Here is a 26,693-nt window from a genome sequence, read left to right as displayed (position 1 = left end):
CTTTGATTAAACATTTCTGTTCCAATTTCATTGTCCTTCTGATTCACTGATTTCAAAGGAATTAGCCTTGGGGTTTCATTTAATTCCTACTACTTAAATTAGGACAAAATACAACCGGCATTAAATCAAGTATTTAAAGAAAGAGTTCATTTCATTTTTTAAATATCTCCATGTTAAACTAACATTTTTTCCCAAAGTCTTCCCTAGATCTGTGGATTTTAAGTTCTCCATATAACACATAGACTTAGAATACATAGATAAACATTAAATATATACCTCATCTTTTTGTCAAAGAGTTTAGAATACATAATTCTTCTCTATCACCACACCCTTTCATTTGTACAACAACCTTGTGAGGTGGGTTAGGTTGAGTGACAACCACAGGTCCAAATTTATACAAGTCTTAATGTTCAAAAGGATCTGAACCTGACTTTTTCCTGATCATCATCCAGTTCTCCCACCACAATGGAACATTGCTCACAGATCACCTAAACAATGAAATATACCAGTTTATAGTTATATAAACAGTTCTGTCAGATTAATGTGGAAATATGTCTGATATAAAATGGAGGAACCTAACTATGACTTTGTCAAGCTCCACGTAACTGGCAAACTGAACAAATGAGAACCACATGGATTTCAGAAAAACATCATTAATATCTAAGAACACAGCATTCCTCTTAAGCTCATTCTGAGGTTTCATTTTCCTGACACCACCTCTACAGTTCTGGGCTATCTGTTTGTATGCTTTAACCTGGCCCCTCCATTTTCTATATTTGTCCGTTTTTATTTTCAGATTTCCACCAAGCTTTTTATAAAGCTATACTGTTTTTTTCCCCTTGTCTTCTATTTTTTCTTTTTGGAATTGCTCACAATTGTGTTTTAGTATCTCCATTTTTAGGAGTTCTCATCCTTTTCCAATTAGCTACTTTTGCCAAACAGCCCCACATATTGCTTCTCTGAGTTCCTTAAAATCTACTTTTTTTGTTGTCCAAAAATCCGCGATTTGTTGTCCGTGATTTGTTTTTTGTTGTTTTTTTATTGTATTTGGCTAAACTCAGTTGTGGTTTCCCTTAAAATCGAGAATTCTAGCATTGTACAATCAATTTGCCATCCCATCCCTATTTCTAATTCCTCATTTAAGTCCTCAGCACTGATTACTATCAAGTCAAGAATACAAGGCTGGTTGATCTTCTTGCGCCTTTTTCTACCTTCTGAAGGAGAAAGTGTCAGCAAGACAAATCAAGAATTTCCTGGAATTATGCTTGACAGAGTTTGTCTCACAAAAGATGGTTGGTGTTATTAAAGTCTGTCGTCAATATAATTTCATGTATTTCAAATCTTTGAAAGATCTGCATTTGGTTTTTGAAAGGCATTTTCCATATCTTGTCCTTGTTTGGGAAGGCAATACAGTGGTACCTCGGGTCATGAATGCTTCTGTTCACGACCAATTCGGGTCACGAACAGCTCCGTTCGCAAAATTTTGCCTCCGTTTGCGAACGCCGGATCGAGTGACAAACAGGATCCGTGGCCATTTTCCCTCCTGTGACACGTGGTCGCGGCTTCCTGTAGGGAGGGGGACTCTCCCTCCAAGCAATAACCGCCTCCCCACCTGCCTTCCTGTCCTCCACGCCAGAAGTCGCGTCGAGCAAGGTTAGCGTTCTCTCTCTTCGTACTGTATTTTGTTTCATATTTTTGTGGTTTAAAAAAAACAACAACATATGGGTCAGAACGGATTAACCGTAATTACATTGAACCTTATGGGAAAATTTGATTTGGGTCACAACCAATTCAGGTCGCGACCAGAGTCGCGGAACGAATTAAGTTCGTGAACCGAGGTACCACTGTATTAGACACCTACAAAAGTACTGCTTTTATTTGTTTGCTTATTTTAATCTAAATGCTTTCTATAGCATTGACAAATTCTTTCATTTGGTTGAATTAATTTGGAGTGAGAACAGATATTTTAATATGCAGTACAACTCCTCCACCCTTTCTATTGCTTCTGTTCCTTTTGAACAAATTGTATCCTTTATTTTTTCATTTATATATATATATATATATATATATATATATATATATATAGTCATGGGAGTCATCCTACTAGGTCTCCATTGCACCTATTAAATCATATTTGCCTTTCTTTAAATATTCTTTAAGAGCAAAAGCTCATCTTGTTTATTTTACACACTCTGAGCATTAGTGTATAGACAATGAAGACCTTGAACTCTGTGAGCAATGTTTGTTCATTATCAGTTGAGACGTTTGTTATATGAACAGAAGGTTCCTGACACCACTCAAATTCTAAAACTAAATTAATCTTGAGCAATAAGACGCCACACTGGAACCAATGGCAACTATTCATAGCTCTAGGAAAAAAATATACATCTGGATAACAAATCAAGAAACTAATTAATTTTAAAAAATCAAGAAACCATTGTGTAGGATGCAGTAGTAGATAGTTCTTTTGGGATTGTGGAGGTACATATTTGATGATAGTTAATCAAAGATAATGACAAGGTCCAAAGAAGTAATTTTACATGTGTGTAATTCTTTGTTGAGTATTAATGAATTATTCTGAGTGATGCCGGGCACACACTCAGCTGACATTGACATTTAAATTGTGTACTGAGTATTGTACATACAGAAGACTAGTTAGCATTACACAGCAGTCCTATATAGTAACTGTTTTTCCTGCCATCGGATTTACCAACTAGTAGGAAATACATGCATACATGCACAAACACACACACACACACATTGAGGAAAAGGGAAGATTTTTACAAAGCAATATTTTTGTGTAAGGCTAAACAAGACATGTCTCTTCTGATCTTACTTTACTTGTTTTATCTATTCTAGTAAAATACTAGCATAGACGAGGCAATGGATTAAATGCAAAATAGCTTGTAAATTGATTTGTCTCTTTATTTAAAAAAAACCTCCAACATCTAATTATGTTCTATGTAGTTATACTAGGGCCAAACTTGTTCAATGTTGCAATTTAGATTCAATTCTAATGAACAAAACAGAAATTTCTTTCTTTTTTAAGAGTACCACTACAACTTCCATAAGAATGGTTTTAACCTTTCCATAACCTTACTATCAAGTAAAGCGGCAGCATTTTTTAAAATTTTGCTTTCCCTTTTCCCCCATACCTACACATGGGAAGAGAACAGATAGAGAAATGTTAAAGGTCTTCTGAAAAGTCTCTTCTTTTCTATACTAGCTTTATTGAAATCAGTCGGTATTTGCAAGTTCAGGTTTAAACAAACCCAGCTTCTATATATCAAAAGGCAATCTAAGAACTCTGATTGAAGATGCTCAAGGGCAATTTTATTAGACTGAAGATCATTCATTTTTCTTCCCCCCTCCTGTCCCCACCTCTGAAGAGCCAAAATATCTACCCAGAAGAGTAGATAATTAAAACTAGACAAAAACAAAAGTCATGTAAAATGGGGCAGGATTGCAATCAGTTTGGCTTCATGAATATAATACATTGAACCTGAGATACCCTCAATCATTCTTACCTAATTTTACCTCTTACTCACATTTGAAACTGAATTCAGAAAAGTGGTAAACAGGCAAGTGCCTCTACTGTCAAGTAGCTTGTCCTCCCTAACTTCTCTCTCCCTTTTATGAATCCTTTAGTGAATGTGAAATACACTGTCATTGTGCCCCCATTTATTTTTATTTATTTATTTATTTATTTATTTATTTAATCAATGTATATAGCCACTCATCTCATCACAGACAACTCTGGGCAGCGTACAACAAAGCTAAAAACAGTAAGATACATTTAAAAAATATAAAACAAAACAAAACAAAACAAGAGAATTAAAGGAAGTTAAAAATAAGGGAGCCACCTCACTAGTTCCCCCATCCCCTGGAGTCCCCAGGCCTGCTGGCATAACCAAGTCTTAAGGGACCTCTGGAAGCTCAACAATGATGAGGCCAGCCTCACCTCAGGGGGGAGAAGATTCCACAGCGCAGGCACCACAGCAGAAAAGGCCCACTGCCTGGGGCCTGCCAAATGTATCTCCCTAGGCGATGGAACCTGTAACATGACCTCCCTGCTGGATCTGGTAGGACAGGCAGATGAAACTGGGGAGAGGCAGTCCCTCAGATAGCCCAGTCCCATGCCATGAAGGGCTTTAAAGGTCAACACCAGCACTTTGAATTGGACCCAGAAACAAACTGGTAATGAATATAGCTCATGAAGCAGAGGTGTAACATGTGTTCTACTAGAAACACACATAACTGCCCACACCACTGGATTTTGCATCAGCTGAAGTTTCTAGATACTCTTCAAGGGCAACCCCATGTAGAGCTCATTGCAGTAATCTAACCGGGAGGTGACCAGGGCATGAGTGACCATGAGTAGGTCCCTCTGATCTAGGAATGGGCACAACTGGCGCACAATACAAAGTCGTGCAAAGGCCCTCCTAGCCACAACTTCCACCTGCTCTTTGAACAGGAGTCGTGAGTCCAGGAGGACCCCCAGATATATTATAGCATTAAATGGCTCTTGCAAGGAGAGGGCAAAGAGATAACCACCTGGATCCAGGAGTTTGTCTGGGAATCTTTATGGGAGGAAGAGTTCCCAGCAGGCTTGAAGGAAGCTGTGGTGCTCTGCCTTCTGAAGAAGCCATCCCTAGATCTGGGGGTTTGGGACAACTACTGTTGAGACAGTAGTGGCAGACCAGCTTTGCAACACCATAGATGAAGCAAATTATCTGGACCCTTCCCAATCTGGTTTTAGGTCCTGACATGGGAGAAAGACCACATTAGTCACTATCCTTAAAGACCTGTGGTAAAGCTTACCAACTTATATTTAATGTAATTAAGACAAGGTTACTCTGAGTTGTTTCTCATGTTTTCCCCACTCCCTAGAACTCAAGGATCTCTTCTGTTAACAGCCTGCTTCCTCCCTTAATTGTCTTGCTGCCCCCTCTATGTTCCCAAGGTTGCATCACACTTTGAACTCACTGAAAAAGTGGTCTTTCTTTTTTTCAGATTTTTATCCTGCCTTTTTTTTTTTCATATACAACTCAAGGTGGCAAACATATCTAATATTCCTTCCTCCTCCTATTTTCCCTACAACAGCCCTGTGAGGTGAGTTGGGCTGAGAGAAAGCACCTGGCCCAAAGTCACCCAGCTGGCTTTCATGCCTAAGGTGGGACTAGAACTCACCGTCCCCTGGTTTGTAGGCCAACACCTTAACCAATACACTAAACTGGCTCTCTTTGTCCAACTTTGGCTGGTGTGTCAATTGCAATCTTACTTGCTGCAGGAGGACCTATCTACTGTGACTCACACCCTCATCACCATCAAGTTAGATTCCTGCAGTGCATTTTATGTGGGCCTTCCCTTAAAGTCTAAGAACCTACAACTGGTTCAGAAGGTGGCACCTGTATACTTACCAGCTCATGACACTGGGAGCATATAGCACTGTTTTTGGAGGCCCTGAACTGGTTACCAATAGATTTCTGAGTACTGTTTAAGGTGCTGATGTCGAGCCATAAAGCCCTTCTCCCAACATTGGTCTGGCCCATTAAAACTTGTTGGAAACAGCTGCTAGTGATCCCACACTTCTGGGAGGTGAGGGCAGCCAAGACTAAAGAGAGCCGCTTCTCTGTGCTGGCTCTGAAGTGCTCTGAAACGGTGCTTCCCACTAGAGATCAGACTTACCCCCTCTCTACTGGCTTTTAGAAGTTATTAAAAACTGAATTATTCTAGAGAGCATTTTCATGATTTCTTGCGCTATTTTAATCATTTTTATGTCCTTTTATTGTTATTGTTATTTATCTTGGTAAGTTATGTAGATGTTTTAACTGTCATTGTTATATTCCTCATGCACCATTGAGTCAGTTGATTACAGTGCAGGATAAATCAGAGATAGATAGATAGATAGATAGATAGATAGATAGATAGATAGATAGATAGATAGATAGACAGATAGATTCACGTATTCCATGATGCAGGATGAGAATTTGAAACCAATCTGTGTATTCCCTGTTTTCACTCCTTGAGCCACAAAAGTGCATGTTGTGATAGTTCATCCTGGTGCTATATACTATAAGAAAAGAAAAGTTATTAACCATTTTAACAGTTATTAACCAATGTTCATACCAAAGAGAAGGTAGAGGGAAGGCATTTGTAGCCTGTAAATTAACATTCTAGCTTTGCATCATAAACCCACTGAAGCAAGAACTGTATTACCCATATGAAATCTCCACTGACTATCTACAAGTCCCTGCAGAGAACAAGGTGTGCTGTAGAAGTAGTTTTCCTGCATTTTGCCAACTGATAAGGAGGATTTTACAGCACCTGTGGTGCCAGTATGTCATTAGGGTGTGGTTTGCCCTAGAGACTCAGAAGAGAAACATTTATGAGACTAATGCTATGAATGGATTAGCTTCTCATTTGCTCTCTTAGGGACATACCTGGGATTATGTGTTTCATGCAAAAGAGATTCCTGGTATCAGGGCTGAATGGGAAAGGCTGGATCTGGGGAATTCTGGGAATTCTGATGGCTGGGGAATTCTGGGAGTTGAAGTCCACACATCTTAAAGTGGCCAAGTTTGGACAACACTGGGCTAGATGAATGTATGGTTTGTAGCCACCATCAGGTATAGGTAGCCTTCTCCAGACTATGTGAGAATTCTGGGAATTTCGGTTCCAACAGAATGGAGAGATGCCTTAATATGTCCTGATTTTTTTCTTGATGTGTTTTGTCAATGAATAATTTATATTGGCAACCTATTTTTTGTAATCCACAGTTTATGCTTTAGCGTGATGCATTTATTTACTTATTGTTATTTATTATTAAATTTATATGCCGCCCATCTCCCCCAGAGGAGAGATGTATTTACCCTCCTCTATGGTTTAATCAACAGTAGTTACAGTACACCATGATTTAGCATTATGTGGATGTACATCTCTTTGTTCTTGTATTTCATCGTTCTAGCTTTTTTATAATGTGAAGCATCAGAGTCATTGGGAGTCAAGTGTTCTTTAAATCTATGTGAATAAATAAATAAGTCTGTACAGCTACCCAGTGATTGAGCAGCATGAACTAATGGTCTGACACAATTTATGGCAGCTTTCTTACATTCCTCCCAAACCTGTTTTTTATGTATGTTTTATGTGAGCTATCTCAGATGAAGCCACACTACACAGTAAATGTAAAAGTCAAAAGAATTTAAGAGATATATTTTCTTCCTTGAATGCACAGATGAGCACTTAGTTCTTCTTCAAAAACAAATATACAAACCACATTTTCTTCCAGCAATATACATAGCAGCTGTTTCCTTTCAATAAAAACACATATGCATATGTACATGTACACATCTACATTATTTTAAATAGACCTACTTCTCCAGATGCTTAGATTGTGGATTCAAATGTAACACAAAAATATATTCCAATGTTTATGACAAATCTATGAGGGAGAAGCACTTTGTTGGTACTGCATGTCTTTTCCTTTCTAGGCAACACTTAAAACTCCTATTTTTAAGTCCAAAATAATTGTGTAGGAATCTTACACATCTAATACTTTGTGACAGTAATGTAAAATTTATTCCAATAAAAAGATTTGATAACTCCTGAAAAGATAAAGCCTGGGATGAACATCTATTCATAACAGAGATTTTGCAGAAGGAAGCTTCACAGGTGATATCCATTTATACCAATTACATTTGATAGATAGCAACAAAATAATACTGAGATTGGCTGATGAGACTTCCAGACCCTACAGAAGAGAAAGCAACGTTATGAAAGCGATGACTCATGTTGAATTTAATCATATCACAAATTTCAGAACATTTTTATTTTGTGTTTAAATATTTTTCTGGTCTCTGTAAAATAAATGAAAAGTAGGGTCTCAAATGCAATATTAACTAAGTTCCAAATACAATTAAATCAAGATCTTGTTGATTATGAATGTAATGTAATTTTCCTCAATCTGGTTAAATAAAGGAGCATTCCTTAATATTACCAATGGACTGCCTTTTTTTTCTTCTCTAATTGGTTCCTTTAAATATTGGATCTTTAAAAATTGATTTTTTCTGTAATTGTTTTCTCAAAATGCATCTTTTGGGGATTTCTTTATCTTTCTAATGGCAAAACAACAATGGTCTCTAACAGCCTTGTATTTTTCCCTGTTTCTGAAAAATAAAACAAACTCCTTGAAAGACCTTAGAAATTATTAAAAGTTTTAGATTCAGTGGTAAGTACATGCTTAAATTTTAAGCCAGCATTTAACAAGACTCAACAAAAAAATCTATATGTCTAAAATTTAGTAACACCAATAGCAGCAATAAACTTCAAACAGCAGTATGAGAACTTTGTGAAATGGAAGAAGAACAAGTGAAAGGCTGTATGATAAAATGGGTTAAGAACTTTGGATACAATATACCAATAGAACAGAGGGAAAATATGTGGTTAAAAGGACTGAAATTTACATTATGTTATAACCTAAAAGAGAATTTTTATAAAATGATGTACCATTGGTGTATGACCCCAGAAAAATGGTCTAGAATGTATAAAGCTACTTCAAATTTATGTTGGAAATGTGGGTAACATGAAGGGTCATTTTATCATGCCTGGTGGACTTGTAAAATAGCCAGCAATTTCTGGGTTCAAATACATAGAATTATACAAAGAATTTTTAAGATCAACATTCAATTGAAACCAGAACTTTTCTTTTTGGGATTAATGGACAGTCAATTAGAAAAGAGCCATGGAAGATTATTCTTATATATGATTCCTGCTGAGAGAGAGACTATAAAATACCCACAATGGAGGAATGGCTCCATTGTTTGATTAAGAGAAAGATCAGCAACTACATTTATCAGTGACTGGAAATCCCTTGTGGACTTTTTGCTGAAAAAAGAGAAAAATGAACTTGTGATTTCTGGGTTTGAAGATTAGAAAGAGTAGCTCATGGGAAGAAGGAAATTTGATGTAACCTTAGAAAGAGAGGGTAAAATATAAATGCATTTATAATCGCTGTCAAAAACATCAAAAGCTGCTTCTTTATAATCATCTTTGTTTTCTTTCTTCTTCTTTTCTATTTCTTTTTCTATTTTCTTTCTTACTTATTCACAATTCTTATTTTCTTTGTTTTCTAATGTTTCTATTGTTTTTAGCTTGTTAAAAATTTCTTCAATGAAAATTATATTAAAAAAAACAGCAGTACGAGAACTTTATTTAAAATATATGATTTCAGTTCAAAGTTGGCTCCTGATAGATTTCTTATCCAGACTCCTCTATTATTTGATTCCACATTATTGTTTCCATTTCATCTGAGTAAAATGTTAGGCTTTTTGACTCTAGGCTTGCAGGGTTTTGCATCTTCTGGACTAAAAAAATGATTTAAAAACATCTCTACTGAACTCAAAATTATGTATATACATGTATTGATCCACTGAAATGAACAAGATGACACCATGTCTAGAATAAGCAATTGTTGAATGGAGCAATGCCAGAAGGGTTCCTCAAGCTATTTGTGGCTTCAGCTGCTACTTGACAACTGTTCAGTTGGCTTTTTCTTCCAACGTTAGCAAGCCATTAAAATAAATCCCATCCTGCATAATGGAAAAATCTGGCACAGTCATCTTAATTATTTATCATGTATATATAACAAAATCTATAAATGGTAGTGTATTATTTAGTGCATTCCCTAAATTGTTCTTGAGTCAAGGCTTTTCATATATTATGTGCTTGGCTTGAAATCCAAGTGGCTTCTTCTATAGAGTAAAATGATTCCTTATTCTCCAAAGAATGCATCCATAGTCAGGAGACTACCCAGGCATCTATCAATACTAAAATCTGCATTATTACACATGCAAGGCTAATTTGTTTCTCTTCCCCGGCTCATCCATTTACATACTTGCAGGAGCTACTTAGAGCAGAGGTCTCAAACTCAAATCATCACAAGTGCCAAATGAGAACTAATTCATTACCCCAAGGGCCCAGTACTGAAGTCTTTTCCTACATCAGTACAAAAGTCTCTAATGAATCAAAAAAGAAAAAGAAAATAAACATTAAACATGAATGTATGAAATTACACCCCCCCCCCCCAAAAAAAAGTGGTCAAACATAGCTACTTACAAAACAGAGCAACTCAGGCTGCTTAGCATTCGTCATTAGCCAGAACTTCAACATTTGGTTTGATTTCTGAATTGAAATGCAGTATTTTTTAAAGATCCTATTTAGGATGACATAAACTTCCATTCCACTAGAAGCTGCCCAAATCCTGCTTTTTCTTCTCTTTCTTTGTTGAACAGAGAATTTTTTATTTCTTTTTGTCCTTTTCTCCTTACCTTTCCTTTCTCTTTGCTCTCCTTACCTGGCACCGTCTAGAAGAGAGATCTTCCTGGCTTCCTGTAGTCCCCACTCGTCGCTCAGTGGAGACACCCTTGCAGTAGGTTAGCCATGGCAGGCTCCTCTCCTCTTTCTCCTCCTCCTCTTCATCTAACTGATTTGTCAGTTGAAATGTCATTCTATCAAGTCATATCAAACCTTTATTATGGCCCTTAGGCCAGAAAGCACAACAATAAAATACATAGACCTGTAATTATTAATAAAACTTTTTTAAAATGCAATAAAATGACATAAAACATGTTATTATAGTAATGCATCACCCTCTCTATGGAAGTTTCGGCCTCCGTAGAAATACTTTTGTCCGGATTTGTCTCAGCCATAGTTCTAAGGAAGCCTTTTTCCATCCAATGCAGTTGTTCTTCTGACTGTAATTCTTGATCAACATTTTTGCTGGCTAATTTTATCTTTCATTTTATTTAAGAATCAACTGATCATTTCAGAAATTCTTTCTATCTGGTTCTTGAATGTATTGTAGGATATCCAAGTAGAACCTGGAACTGATTTTGGTTCTTTTGCCTTATCTAATGATGGTCTCATTCCCATGCAAAACTTTGTGGAAAACACCTGTTAATCTGGTTTCACTGGAAATTAAAAGAATCTCTGAAAAAGAGACCAGGTCATGTTGACATGAACAAGCTATAGCCCCAGGGAATTGTGTTCTGGCTTACTAATCACATGAATAATGGTTGTGGTACTCATATTGTAGGTTGAAGGCTCAGATATTCATTTGTCATAATTGTGTATGTATCAACTAAAAAGAAGCTACAGAATTCTTTCCAGAATTTTTGCTATGTATGCATTACAGTACAAATATCCCCACTTCGTTTCAGGCCATTAGATATTGTATTGAGGATACAATATTTAAAATATTGAGGATGTCACAATATCTATAGTCAGAAAACGGGGGGGGGGGTTATAGCTGTAACTCCAAGGCCACAGTACTGGAGTCCCCAATCCTTTAGGGTCACTTGTCACATTTGGAATCTGGCAGCATGCTGTGACCACTCTGACAAAATTGTTGCCACGCTCATATATCAAAAGATAAAATGTGTCACCCCCGATACATCAAGAAGCACACAAAGCAATGGGCTGCAGCTACACATTGTTTTATTTTCTAAGAATATTTACAGGGTCTAGAGGCATTTTAAGTATAGATTATGCCTGAAGTTGGCATTTTGCTTTGCAAACAAATAAAGACAGTTTTCCATTTTTTAATTAAAATAATCTTTAAAAATAAATTTTAGATCTACATTTATTGATGACAGGAAACCTCTTATGGACTTTTTGTGTAAAAATGAAAACAATGAACTTGTGATTTATGTTTTTGATAATTACACAGGACAGATTATAGAAAGAAGAGTAATATGAGGCAACTTTAGAGAGAGAGAGGTTAAAATATATTTGTACTTATACAGTAACTGCTGTGAAGAATATCGGAAGATACTTTTTTATATCTTTTTTCTTTCTTTTCTATTTTTCTTCAACTTTTCTTTTCTTGTACTTTTTGCTTTTGCTTTTATTTCTTTTTCTTTCTTTGCCTATATTAGTTTGTGTTAGTTTTTATCTTCTTGTTTAAAAGTTTCAATAAAAAATATATTTAAAAAAATAAAATTTAGGACAGAGAACATAGCATCCACTAAAGAAACATATTAATGGACACACCGCCACTTCTGGGAAGCCTGGATTATATCTGACTCTCTCTATAAGCCCCACTGCCGTTTAGAAACAATGTATAACCCAGTTCTTTTTAGGTAATAAATTGGATTTCCTGGAGAGCTAATTCTTGCTGACACTAATTGAAGATTCTGTGAGGATGCATTGTTTTTAGTTAGGTTAACTATGCAACTTCACTCAGAGGCCTCAGAGTTCCTGCTCTTTCCTCAATATGTCAGAAGACCTTAAAAAGATTAGTGTTAAGGGGCTGATAAGAATAGGAACCCTGTTCCTGTATTCAAGAAGATCTCGTTTTTCACTATACTTCACAGAATTGGCAAATGAAGAAGGAGCAAATGGAGCAGCAAATTAAAGATATATGAAGGTTGTTTGGGATATTTTGCCCTAAAGTTCAGTTCTGTGACACCAACAGGAAAAATACCATACTGTTAGATGTAACTCTTCATGGGAAGGGTCACTGGTTACTGTATACATTTCTTGCAACCATATAAATCTACTAGGGCTTTCAAAGCAGCTCTATATAGGCTCTGTACACATATTCCTCAACAAGTGTGATATTGGTGAGGATGCATGGCATCTCCCCAATTTTATGAAAGACCCTCATTAAAGAAATATGCTTAGCCTTTCTGTTTCCCTTCAGGTAAGGACAGTTAGCTTCACTCTGCTTTGATGTGAGATTGGATTAATAGTTATTCATTTGGAGTAATTTAATTTCTGTTGTGTGTTTCATAGCCCCTAGATGAATTAGGCTTAAACTGTTTATGATTTTAATCACTGGAAATTTCATTGTATTATATTTATAATTTGTTTATTGTAAATGTATTAAATAAAACAGGGAAATAAAAAGAATGTATAGGAGCGAGCCAGAAGGAATAGAGCATTTAAATATTAATGTACTAATGAAAAAAAACTTGTGTTAGATGAATCCATGCTTGATCAGTAAGATGCATGGGGTGCCGAAATAAAAAAATAGGGGCATTATTTTTTTAAAAAAGTGGTGTCTAAAAGACATGCAGTGCAATGGCTCATAATTAAAAAAAAAAGGGGGGGAATGCCCTTCAGTCATCAGAGGCCTTAAAAGTTAGTCAGCCTCTTGAATTGCATCTGGGAAATAGATCTTTCAGCAGGAGCATGATGTGGTCCCAATATTATCTATTAGTGTCATCCTTGCCTGGTGGGCCAGACAGGAAACACAACCAGATGAGCTAATTCTACTTTATTGTAAGGCTACATTAACAGAATCTGGCAAGTCTGAAAGTACAATTCTCCCCTGTCTCCTTTACACCCAGAGAAACTAGGGAGGGTCTCTTCTGAGCCTCTTGCCCCACCCACTAAGCTGTCTCTTCTCTGACCATTTCCTAGGCAGCATCTCTGGGCCCAGTCTCCCAAGGTCATTCCCACATACCACTACAGTTAGTTAGCAGCCTAGGTACACCAACAGAAGCTTCAACTGAGAACACTTGCCAATGGTCTAATCATGCTGTAACCAGGTCCATCTGGCAACTAGATGGAATTGAGCCAAGATGTTCCTCTCCACTGCCACCCCCTAAAAATCCAAAGGTAGTTCAGAATCAAGGTGTGCTCACAGACTGCACATCTGCTCTTCAGCACTAGTAATCAGTCCAGAACAGACTAAATCTCTATCAGAATCTAGGGTCCTTTCATCAATCAGTCTGTTGGACACCAGAGACAGAACCTTTTCAAGAGTTGTCCTCTAAGTGTGGAATTCTCACCTCCTGGTGACCTTTAAGTAATGCCCCAAGGTCATCTTTAAAAAGTGTTTAACAAGTATTATGCATGGTTTTGGCTAGCCCTCTATATTTTCGTACTGTAAACTGCCTACTAGTTCCTTGCCCTGAAAGCAGAGGCACCAATAAGCTAACCAACAGGCCACAGAAAGAAAAATGCTGACTTGTAGTGCCAAATCAAATGTTTTAGCTGCTGCCTTCTCTTATTAAGATATCAGACTTCCCCTTACCTTAATCACTCTGATAAATAAAGCATTTGAAAGTGATCAACCCCAGCCTTCTGGGACCCAGTGCAAGTGCACCCTTTGAAAATGAAACAAACACCTTTCCTAGAGCATGTGAGTAAATACACACACAGGTTGACATTCTGCACAGTCTTTCCAGTCAGCTTTGTTGCCTTTGTTGTTTCCCTTGTATTGTCAGCCTCCAGCACAAAAGGAGAGAAGCCATATCTGACCCCTCGTTCAGGCCCCAGTGCCAGAGACCTGGAAGTGATGCGCATGGAAATGGGGGAGGGGAGCAAGACGTTTCCTTCCTTCCTTCCTTCCTTCCTTCCTTCCTTCCTTCCTTCCTTCCTTCCTTCCTTCCTTCCTTCCTTCCTTCTCCTTCTTCTCCTTCTTCTTCTTCCTTCCTTCCTTCCTTCTCTCCTTCCTTCTCTCCTTCCTTCCTTCCTTCTCTCCTTCCTTCCTTCCTTCCTTCCTTCCTTCTCCTTCTTCTCCTTCTTCTTCTCCTTCCTTCCTTCCTTCCTTCCTTCCTTCCTTCCTTCCTTCCTTCCTTCCTTCCTTCCTTCCTTCCTTCCTTCCTTCCTTCCTTCCTTCCCTCTCACTCTCATTCTCATTCTCATTCTCTCTCTCTCTCTCTCTCTCTCTCTCTTTCTCTCTCTCGTTCCCGCAGCCCCTCCGTTCCCACAGCATCGACAGGCCAAGAGCGCGCCCGGCCCTATTAAGCGAGGCGGCTTCTTCTTCCTTTGTTTCCAGCCCGTACAGATGGTGTCGGCCTTGGGTCTCTGGTGTATTGAGGCGGGGGGCGGGGGGCGTCGAAGGGAGGGCAGCCAATGGCCGGGCGGCTCGTCAGCTGACTCGCTTTGCTTACACCAGCTGCACGCCGGCTGCAGGCTGTGCAAACGGAGCTTAGGAAAGGAGGTGGTGAGGAGCGGCGGCGGCGGCGGCCGGAGGCAAAGCGAAGCGAAGCGAAGCGAAGCCAGCAGCAGGGAGGAAGGAAAAAGACGATCTGGGGGACTAACCAGCCGCGGCTTTTCAGAGTGGGAATTACAGCTACGAGGAGAGGGAGGAGAGGGCAACGCCTCGCCGAGGTTCCCGGTTTCTTGCCTCATAAGGTCGTCGCGCTTAAAACTTGAACTGATGGAGCTTCAGTATTAAAGCATCTTTCATTCCATCCCCTTCTCCAAGGGTGGTGGCAGCCGCGCCCCCTGGGCAGGGCCGGCAGCGGCTGGGGAGCATCTCTCCGGGTCCTGCATGGGGAGATCCAAGAAGCGGGTTCCCCTCATCTGCCGCTCGTGCCCTTCCCCCTTTAGGTAAGCGCTTACTTCTGACATCGGGGCAGCAGGGAGGCGGCGGGCTTCCCGGCAAGGGGAGGGTTAACCCGAAGTCCAAAGTGCGATGGAGTGAGTGTAAGAGCAGGGAGGGGGTCGCGCGTGGCGGCCAGGAGGAGGTGGGCGCGCGCGTGCGAGCGAGCGAAAGAGCTGGCCGAGAACCCGGCGCCCTCGGCGGAGGGAGGTGGTGGGTTTTCTCCAGGAAGGAACCGTGAGCGAGACCCCCAGGGACGCGTGCGAGAGATGTCGCCTAGCAGCAGCTGCCGTTCTCTGGAAAGGCTGTCGGGGGACTGGCGCTTGGAAGACTTTCGGGAGCGAGGCAAACGTCCCAAAAGCTCCCGACGCCGACAGAGGAGAGAAAGGGTTAGAATAATAGGGAATGGCTGCTTCTCCCCTGGTGAAATGATTCCCCTGCCTCCTTTTTCGATTGTTGAGAGGCAGTCGAGGGCCCTTGGCCCCCTTACTTTGCTAAAGGGAAGGAATCGGGGGATGAGGAGGGCGGGAGGATTTCAAAGAGTTACTGTCTCTGTCCAGCTGGTGGAGAGTATAAAGGGAGCTGTTCCTGCCAGCTATAATTTAGTCGGGGCAGACAAAGTGTGGAAAGTTTGCCAGCCAGTGTCCTTTGTCCTTTCGGGCCTGAGGGAGGCCATGGTGGCTCCTTCCTTTCTTCCAAAAATTCCTGGCCTGAAGGTTTCAGTCTAAAGACCCATTCCTCCTTCTCTGTGAAAAACATGTGGTCTGGCTATTGCCCTGTTTACACATTAAGCCATTTATTGTTACCAAGAAAGTTGTCCAAAAATCATTATTGCCTGAAAGTTGCCTTTGGCTATTATATTAGCTGTCCACCGGGGATATTTCTTAGTGTCTCTTGCCTACAAAGAACAAAAATGCAGGGAGAGAATGTTTGTGTGGCAAGATGCTTTCTAGAAGGTCACGTGGCGTGGACTTGACTTTGGTTATTTCCCTCTCTAGGGAGCATTTTGCATCTGTGTTTTTCACTTTCCTCCCTAATTTGATTCTTCTGCTTTTTAATGGATTTGCACAAAAAGCCTAATAAGGTGTACACAACAGCAGAAGCAGGAGGCTGAACTTTTTGATTCCAATTTAGTCTGCAGAGAGACTGGTGTTGCCTGTCCAGTGACCAGCATGTGTGTCTCCCTAAATATCTGATTTGCATGCAAATGTGAGTGGACCCTGGCAGATGTCTTGCCTCATCCATTCACATGAAGGTATTTAAAAAGACAAGGAGGCTTCAGTTTAACAATAGACCTTAAGAAAATGACATAAAGGCTCAGTGTGAGGATTCTCCCCCCCCCCCACCTTTCTGCTTAGAAATTTATATGACTTTCTCTCTGGGATAGCTGGCCATTATGTAATTAAACATACTCTGTTTGGGGAAGATTGCAACTTACTGATTCCAGGTTGTATTTCAAGTGCAAAGAGGCCCCTTTTATCTTTCCAAATTTGTTGAAATGATAAAGAGTGCTTAGGATGAAGAGAAGATGCATGCTTAAAGTATTATGCAGAAATGAGTACCTGGAAGTTCAAGGTACTTGAACTGAGAAAAATAGCTGAGCTTCCTAAAAGTGTGGATTTGAGGCCTGGCACAAGGTCACTTCAGAAGGGAAAGAGGAGGAAGAGGCCTCCATATTGAAAGAGGATCCAGTTTCAAGGAAAGCCTTTCTCTTGTAGCTGAAGAAAGTTCTAATTATTTGAAAGAAGACAAGAACGTAGTAATCTGTGGTTAAATAGAAATTTTATTTTGGGCTGAAACAGGACCCAACTTTCAACCTTCGTTTTTCAGTTCTTTCTTTTGTTTTGCCCAGTATGATGCTATCAATAAACAACCTGTTCTTTACTTGATAAATGAAGTGAGCAGAACATATATTTATATACAAAACTATTTCTAGACAATATTGTATTCTGTAAAATTTTAATATAATACTGGCTTTATATATTATTTTCAGAATGTATATAACACTTTCTCTCTCAAACTGTTTTCTACAGAAGAGTTTGTTTTATTTTTTGATACTCTGGGCCACTTTTATCTTTGTCCTGAACAGATTTTATGTTTTATGCTAGTGTTTTTACTGTATGTACCCTTCCTCCACTCAAGACACTGATTCCAAATAAAAGATGCAGCAAGCTTTCTTACATTCAAGCCAGATAAGGCAGGATCCTAAGAGGTTGCTTTTTAATGATGGCCTAATTTTTTTATTATTTTTTTTTTATTTAAGTGCTAAAATTAAGAGAGAGTTTATGGTCTTCCTTCACTTCTCCTAGACATTAGTTTGGTGGATAGCCTGCATATTTCACCTTCGGACATTGTGCAGCCCTGTTGGACAAGAACATGCAGCATGAACTGCAAGTGGTTGTATGTGCCTCCTTGCACGCAAGGCACCAGTTGCTGCCTCTTTTGTTGAGCTGTATAGCTAAAATAAAAGACCCCATTTACCAAGGGGGTTTAACCCTTCTGGCCCAAGGTCTTATTGAAGAAGCCTACACAAAGAACTGGGGGGGGGGGGCGGTGGGAATGGAAGCATTGTGTTAGTCATGACATTGTTGTGTGGAAAAGCACCACAGATGTTGTCTGCTATTTTACATGCTTGACTGATGCTGAAATCCTCTTACCTGGGAGTGGGTCCCAGTTGAAGTCAGTGAGGGTTTCTTCTGAGTATACTTTTATTGATTGATTTATGTCCCAGTTTGTTACTAAAGTGAGTATTCAAGGTAGCTAATAGAATACAAAAAATTTAAAGACCCTGTAAAAATTAACAATAAATTAGGCACCGAAGTCAATTAAAGGTCTATCGAAAGAGACAAGACATAGATGCTCTCTGGGCACAGTGGTCTCCTTTTTTGTGATAGACTTAGCCAACCATACGCCAAGTGCAGATTTGCCTTCCAGCTTTCCAATTACATTGCTTTTAGATCAGCCTTTTCCAGCTTGGTGGCTTTCAGTTATTCTAGATGTCCAGTAGCCTGAAATAACATGACCGGTATTCAGGCCTGGCAAGAGTTCTAGTCCAAAAACATATGGAGACCATCAGGTTGGGGAAATGTTTCTAGATAAAAATACTTGAATCTGTGGTGCCTTATTTGAATTTTTATTTCCACTCCTAACTAAACCACAATCATGGAGTTGGTATCAGTGATCTGGTAACTTTATTTTGTTCTTTTTATAATAGATATACAATACAATAGATGCCAAGAAACCTTCCCTTTCCTCATTATGCTAGTGTTAGTTCATGACACATTTTGCTAGTGTACTTACTCATTACTATATTGATAGCTAATGTTTCTTGCCAGAAACAGTGAAGTTTATACATAAATGGAATTTCAGTAACAGACTGCTTTAACTCCTAACTATTGAGATGAAGCAAGTTCTTCATGAAGATGGAATGATAAAATCCAAGTCGTATGATAATGAAAGTATATGCTTTATTATTAGCTGTATAATTTACATAACCAATATAAAAGGGCATTACAATTTAGTACAGTACAGAATCAATAAATTGCTCCTCTCCTTAATCTGAGTTTCCTAAAGCTCAAGGAAGTGCTCAAAGTTGTTAGCTCTAAATTTCATGTAATCATAAGAATTCCTTTTTTGGAAATAACCTAAATAAATAAAGGAGGAAGATAATTAATTTATTTGACTACGTCCCTGTATTGCATCACAAGGGGATCTCAATATGACCTTGGCTAAATGTAAAATATACTATCCAATCCAATAGAAACTTTGGGTTCATTTTCTATAGTTGACTTAAGAATAGTTGAAATCAGGAAAAAATAATCCAGGTGACTATCCTGGACAGTATTAACAAGAGGAAATCCTCTTGCCCTTTTAATTTCTTGAATCCTAGAAATCACTTAAAAAAAAAATCTGTAACTTGTGTCTGTGGAGGGTATCTAACAATATGACTTTAAGCAAATTTGCTTAAAGTCCATTAGCTCCATGTAATTCTATAACACATAAAGGAAGAGAAAGTATGAGTTGGATGCAAACTCAGAAATTATTTTAACATTCATTCATATTTACTTAGAAAATAGATATGGCATAAGCAGAAATAATGAACATGGATATTTTGGATAAATGTTGCCTCCACTGCAGTTTTAATTTATGTATATTTTTAAAGAGTTTTGATTAAGAAAAGCAAGTTGTAAGTTTGAGAGTGAGGTTATATCAGTTTATTAAATTATTTGTTGGAATTATATTTCACCTTTCTTCAGGACTTCAAGGTAAAATACAGAGTCCAGGTTTTTTCCCCCACAACAATAACCTTGTGAGGTAGGTTGAGCTAAGAAAAAGACTGGGTTGAAGTCTTCCAGTGAGCTTTATAGCTTAGGGTGGACTTGAACCTGTGTTTTCCAGTCCAGCATTTTTACCACTATTCTACACTGGTGCATTCATGGATATTATTCTTTCTGGCAGGCATGTGATCGCCACAGCTGTCCTTTCATTTGTATATAAAACAGGAACATTGGTGTCATTTGTAGGTTACCATAGTTACATGAACAATATATGTGTGATGCTTCATCCATCCAAGCTTAAAAGGTTTTTCAATTCTCTGAGTGTGAAAAATTATACCAGGCAAGGGGGAAACTTAGATGAAAGGTAGCTTTAAAGCACATACTTCAACTTTCTTCCCTTTTTACTCATTTTCCATAATAATCTCACTCTGCTTTTTTCAGTTTAGTAAAAGTTAATTGCAACCAACCAGCTAATTAAGCACTTTATCCAAAAGGCTGTTATGTGTTCCAGAAACTTGCCACTGCTTGATAAATTCATGTCCCTGGCCATTTAATTCAAACATCTCATCAGCTGATACACAAATTTTGCAGAATTCTTGATTTCAATTTGTAGCTTTACTATGTGGCTATAAGTAGATCTTTATTATAAAAATAAAAACTTTCTCATAGTGGCGTTGTGAGAGAAAATGCAATAACACTTGTAAACTTTTCCATTAAAAAAAACTTATGTAAATAACAGTGGTTTCTTGTTATTTGCCTCTGAAAATGGGGAAGAGGAAAGGAAGCATAACAATATGAAGGAAATTCTTTGAAATGATACCTAGTAAATATGCTAAGAAAGACTCAATTTGTGAATTCAGAATGATAGTAAAAAACTTTCCTAATTATTTCCTTTTATGTAATTAATATCATTAAATATATAAAACTGATTAAAAAGCTAACTGAACCATATTACAGTACAAGATGTTGTCATGTTATCATACTGCTAATAGGTATCCCTGGGATTCTGAAGTAATTAGTTCTTTAGTTTCTTAAAGGCTAGCTAATGAAACAAACAGAACATTAACTTTTATATTTTGTAATATGAAATTGTCTAGTAGATATCTGCTTATTGTGAAGTTAAGATTTGTGTTGCTGGGTTTTTTCTTCCATTGGCTGAATTAGTTTTAATTTTGATTGAAATAATAGATGATAGATATAAAATGTCTATTGGATTGAATGTTTATTGGACATTGGATAAAATGTCTATTGGACTGAAATAATAGATGATAGATATAAAATTGGTGGACAAATCTAAAACTGAGCATTGAAATATTGGAAATTTAGTTTAACTAATTGCTTTAGAAGAGGTTTACAAATGCAGCCATGATGGAAAACCAGTGCCAGTTAAGGCTGCTTTATCTTTTCAGTGAATGAAGCTATCAAGACAATCTTTTGGACCAAAAACCTCAAGCCCCACAAAGCAAGTCAGCAGGAGTGGCTTACCACTACTTTTGAACTAAGTGGAGGAATACATAAGCAGACTTCCCATGAAACCCTTATGTCCAAAGAGGACAAGGTCTAAAATGATTATGTTCAGTCTTCATTACTAAAGTGCCTCCCAACATCCAGCATTTTTGTTAAAAGGCATAGATGAATATCAACTGTTAGATGATAATTTAGTGGTGCAGTAATATGCAAAACACACTCAGTTTGGTCTGATTCAGCAAGGTAATTCACCTTATTCCTGTTTCTTTGTTTATTGAACATATTACACTACCAATTATTAAGATCTGTTATACAGGTAGTCCTTGCTTAACGACCATTTGAAGTTAGGATGGTGCTAAAAAGCTACTTATGACCAGTCCTTGCAGTTACGACCATCGCAATGTCCCGCCATCATGTGATTGCAATCTGCACTCTTGGCAACCAGCTCCCATTGTCATGTGATCGCCATTTGCGATCTTCCTAGCCAGCTTTTGCCAAGCAAAATCAATGGGGAACTGTGCAATTCACTTAATGACTATGTGATTCACTTAACCACTGCTGCAAAAAAGGTTGAAAAATCAGGTGCAGTCACATGATGCTTTGCTTAATGACTGCCCCCTTAACAATGAATCTTCTGGTCTCTTTGTGATTGTTAAGTGAGGACTACCTGTACTTTACAATAAAACAGAATTAACGTTAGAGTAATTTAAAAACAACTCTAAGCACTTAAAATCAGGAATAAAAAGCCTGATTTAAAAGTTATGACTTGGGACCTTTTTAAAAGCCAGCAAGGAGGGTTGTGATCCTAGCAGTGAGTTCATTCTAGAGAACTGGGATGGCAACACAGAGGGCTTACTGTGAGATGAACCTAGAGCAACTGTAGGTAAACTTCCTCAGACTACCTCAAGGGGACAGGTAAATCATATATAGGCTTTCTTTGTTTTATATTAGGGTTACATTCCCTTAAAATGAATTGGTTTGGAGCAAATCCACATGAAGTGAGACCCTGAACCAATGAAAGAAAGGGGGTGACAGGGAATGGTGTCAGATTTGGTAATTCAACTGTATTGACACATGTGCTCATAAATTTTAGAGCCTTATTCTTAGGCACTACATTATCCAAATATTCTTGGTCGAAAATGATCAATCCCAAAATAGTAAATCCACATAAAGCAAATGTGCATAAAGCAAGGGAAGGACCTACAAAGAAGCATTCTCTCAGGCTTAATTCAAGCCATATAGGGCTTTGATGATGATAACTGTATTTTGTGTCCTGCCCAGAAATAATTTGGCAGCCAGTGGGCTTTAAAGATAATAACTACCATTTTCTATCTTGTCCAGAAGCAAATTGGCAGCCTATGCAATGCTTTTTACACAGGTAGAATATGGCGTCTATGAATTCTTCTAAAGATCAGCCTGGCATGTATTAATGGAAATTTCCAGAGCAGACATAAAGGCAGCCTGTATCCCCTAGCCCATTGTGAAGTTAGGTTGACATGGTCAAGTTAACTTGTATCTTTCAGAAGCAACCACTCTTTTCCATCACCTCACCAACCAGGGAACATTAAAGGCTGGCCTATAACTGTCTGCCTCCAAGGGACGTAATGCAGGTTTCTGCAGAAGTGGTCTCATAACTGCCTTCTTTAAACAAGGCATACTCATCTCCCTCAGAAAGACATTGATGATGTTAAGTAAGGCACCTCTAATAGCTTAAAAGCTAGAAGTTGCAAGCTACTTTGGGATGAATCCAAAGGGAAAGGGTTAAAATATTCTCTTCCATGTTTGCAGGTGACAAAAAGTAAAACTGCTCTAAACTAACTATATAAGAAGCATTACCAGACAACTCTCATAATTATTCTACATCCGTGGTATCATCCAAGCTGGCTTGTATCCAAGTAGGTTTGCTCAAACACACATACAAAAATTGATTAAAATAAGCTTCTAAGAGTTCAGTAATTGAATTGGGGGGAAGAGAAATGGGGACATTAGTCCTCATGGCACAAAATAACTCAGCAGGTCATGCAGTACATGCTGAAGAAAACTCCTTTTTGCAGCACGCTTTAATGCAACAGAAACTTTACAATAAGATTTATGCTGTGCCCTCTTGGAGTTAAGTCTTTCTCCATATGCTCTAGCCATCTATTTCTTGCTTCAGCTCCCAAAGTTCAACCATATACAGTGTAAAGATCTTTGAAGCAGATCACAGAGGTCACCTAGAAGTTTTATTGACAGCCTACTAAGTTCCCTATTTCAGGTACTAACTAGGGGGTCAACAGATTGGTAAGACCAACCACAATCCATTCCAAGACATCATGAAATCCAAGTGAATCTGTTAGTAGTTTTGGTATACCATCCTAACAGGACCACCACCTTTTCAGTGATAAGACACCAACAAATCTAACTTGACAATCTGTTAATGATGGGGGAACACCTGAGATGTTCCTATCCACTGAAAACCAGAACAAATTGAGTATGTGATCTGCACTGTATTTTGGCTCTGTGTCACTTGAGATAGGCACAAAGAAGATGATTCTTAATGTAAGGTAGTTAGAGAATTGTGCATCTTTCTGTCAGAAGCCAAACTCCAAAAAAGGACAGCCAGGACAAAAATACACATTTATATTATTCTGAATAATGATTACTGATTAAAATTAACTGCCTGTAAAATAAGGCGCTCCATGTACAAAACTAATTAGTCCCCGTCTGCATAGTTTAATCTTGCCAACACAAACCATTCTCACATATACATACACAGAGGGACCCACATACAGAATCCGTCCCTCCTTTTGACAGAAACCACAAAAGGAAGAGAGAGAAAAGAATGGATAAGTTGGGCAAAGGAAAGCAGTAATTAAGGATAGGAAGAGAAAGTAAGTTTAGACATTGCAAAGGGATTACCACAAATCCACCAAACAATGCCTCCAAAGCATCTCGTCTTCAGAGGCATCCATGCTTTGCAGCAAGGATTGTACACCCATTTGTACTACATAGTCATTCCTTTGCTTTCAACCATTTCTTCTCTTCTTATGAGCAAATATAACATGGTCCTCCCCAGTTCCCAGGTAAGGGAGTGGAACTTCTCCTCCCTATTCATAAATATGACTTTTGTCATGGTTGCTATAAAATTCCTAGCCCCCTTCAGACAAATTAGTCCCAAAGTATGTACCAAAATTCCCCAACACCTACAACTCAGGAAATCACTATACTGTTTTGCCTCAAATTGTGTTGGCTTTTCAACCTCAGTGGTGCCAGTCATAGGCATCATCTTCTTCCTAAATCTGCCATTTTTAACTGACAACATAGGTCTGTGGTGTCAGATTGTGTTTCATATACCTTTTTCTCATGGGCTGCCTTAGTTTTTCCCTTTGTTATGGTTGAGAAATTGATTAAATTGCATTTAAGTATCAGAACTGATATTTGCAGTTATTGGCCAATTAACTGAACTTGTTCAACATTAATAAGAGTTTCTACTGTATATAAATCAGAAAAACAAAAATGAATCTTGTTTCAGAATTCATTTTGCAATTTAGATTGCTCTTTCTGCCATTAGATTGTGGTTTGCTGATTGTAACAAAAATAAAGTTGTATTTCTTCACAAACGGAGCAAACCTATATCGCATAAATTGCAGCTGGTAGGGCATTGTGAGATCTGAAAAATGGTTTGTGATTTATATCCAGGAAAAAAAGTCCTTAGCAGCTATATACTTACTATGTCATTGTAATTTGCAGGTGTTTGTTCCACCTCTTTTATAAGGTCTTGCAACAGAATTATTGTTAGCTTTATTTATTTGTTTGTTTGTTTATTTGTTTGTTTATTTATTTATTTATTTATTTATTTAAGAGACTTATATGGCTGCCCATCTTCTGTGCCATAACTCTGGGGAGCTCACACTAACATTAAGAACATAAAAGAAACAATAAAAACCAACCTCCCGAAGGAAAAAAAAAGTGGCCCTAAACCAACACTCCCTATTACATAAATATCACAACCCCTGGGCTCCAGTGTCACTGTATCCCACCTGAAGGAAGAACCAGCTTTTTAAGGTCTTCTGAAAGGCCAGTGGCCTGCCAGTTCTCAGGGGTGAGGGTGTTTCACCAGGCAGGGATCACTACTGAAGGCACACTTCCTAGGTTCATCTAGATGACAACATTTAAGAGAAAGGACCTGGAGTGTACCCATCCTATCTGACTTGGTGGAATGAGCAGATACCCTCAGGGAGAGGTGGTCCAGCAAGTAACCTGGCCCCATGCCATGAAGGGCTTTAAAGGTGATAACCAGCATCTTGAATTGCACCCAGAAAGAAAGTGGGAGCCAGTGCAGCTCCTGTAGCAGTGATGTAATGTGGGCAACCTGAGGTGTCCCCCCCCCCCACCAATTAGGCATGCTGCTGCATTCTAGACCACTTGTAATTTCCAGATGGTCTTCAAGGGCAGCCCCATGTAGAGATCATTGTAGTGACAAGATTCATTTTGGCAGATTTGGCTATTAGCTAAAATGTTTTACGATTCTGGCTTAGTTGAGGCCACGGGCATGCTACTTGCATTGAGAACTTTCCTAAAATTTAGTTTGCCAGTTTTGGCGCAGCTGGAAAAATAGATCTATGTCTATCAAGAAATAATCCTTTTTTAAGAAAAAGAAATAGCTCTGTAAGGCTGCACCACTGTTTCTTACACATTTACAAGCTATCTCAATTGAAAGATACAAGGAAATAAAAGCCTCATACTGGTATGAAAGCTTGAAGTATTACTTCATAATTCTCAACAAAAATTATAATTCATTCTGATATTTTCAGTGTGTACCTTGACAATATGCATTCACCAATATTTTTCTCTTGACAAAGTATCTATACCTATAAGCATTATTGCGTCTTTAGAAGAAACGTTTGACACCTTGTTTGATGCCTATCCAAATTGCTGAAATGTATCAGGGTTATTGAAATGTCTAACTATAAAATGTAAGGATTCTACTCTGTATAGATCTTTCAAGAATTTCTCACATGCCAAGAGTTCTTCAAGAGACTCCTTTTCTATTTTGAGTACAAAAGTTTAGGAGCTGTTACTGTGTGAGACCTCTAGGTTACCTTTATGTTCACAAAGTAAAATTCTTCCTACTTATAGCTAATAATAGCAGCTATTATGATACATCAGATTATATAATACAATGCAATGTACCTATTAAGCATTGCTAAACTTTAGTGAAGGCTTCTTGCATTTGCCCTCAATACCAAGCAGTATTTGCCTTTAGTAGATCATTATTCTGAAATAAATTGTCCAATTTTTTGGTTCTGAACTCAGTTTTGTGGCACTTCTGTGTCAAGAAGACCAGTACTTCTAGTCATCATCCAGCAGGCCTCCAGAAATCAAACTGAGTTTTGATTTGCTTCGTGGTATTCTTTTGTGGGGTTCCATAAACGTTCTACTTCTTTGCTGGAGACTGTAGCTCTTTTTGTCTTTTGTTTAATGAATGCCTAAGACTGCAGTATATTGATCATTCCCATGGTCTGCACTAGCCTTCACCCATTGGTATGCTGCTTAGAGATTATGGAAATTAAAGACCAACATAGCTAGACAGAACATAGGTAAGACTGGCTAGTCTTCAACCCAGAAGGCAGTTC

General features: G+C 38.4%; 1 protein-coding gene across 2 annotated transcripts in view; it reads left to right on the top strand.

The window, feature by feature from the left end:
- Positions 1-14,947: 14,947 nt before the first annotated feature.
- Positions 14,948-26,693, top strand: part of LRRN1 (leucine rich repeat neuronal 1) — a 30,087-nt gene continuing 18,341 nt past the window's right edge. The window contains exon 1 of one of the 2 annotated variants that reach the window (XM_007434786.3): positions 14,948-15,342. The gene's annotated coding sequence lies outside the window, so the exon portion shown is untranslated. Of the gene's footprint in view, positions 15,343-15,427; positions 15,724-26,693 lie in introns of those variants that run through there. The other variant, XM_088134329.1, reaches the window with a different exon arrangement.

The sequence above is a fragment of the Python bivittatus genome, unplaced genomic scaffold (assembly GCF_059951505.1).
Source record: "Python bivittatus isolate LINGU-HERP-01145 unplaced genomic scaffold, Pbiv_v1 ctg000080_np1212, whole genome shotgun sequence".
Classification (NCBI taxonomy): Eukaryota; Metazoa; Chordata; class Lepidosauria; order Squamata; family Pythonidae; genus Python; species Python bivittatus.
This window is presented reverse-complemented; position numbering and strand designations above follow the sequence as displayed.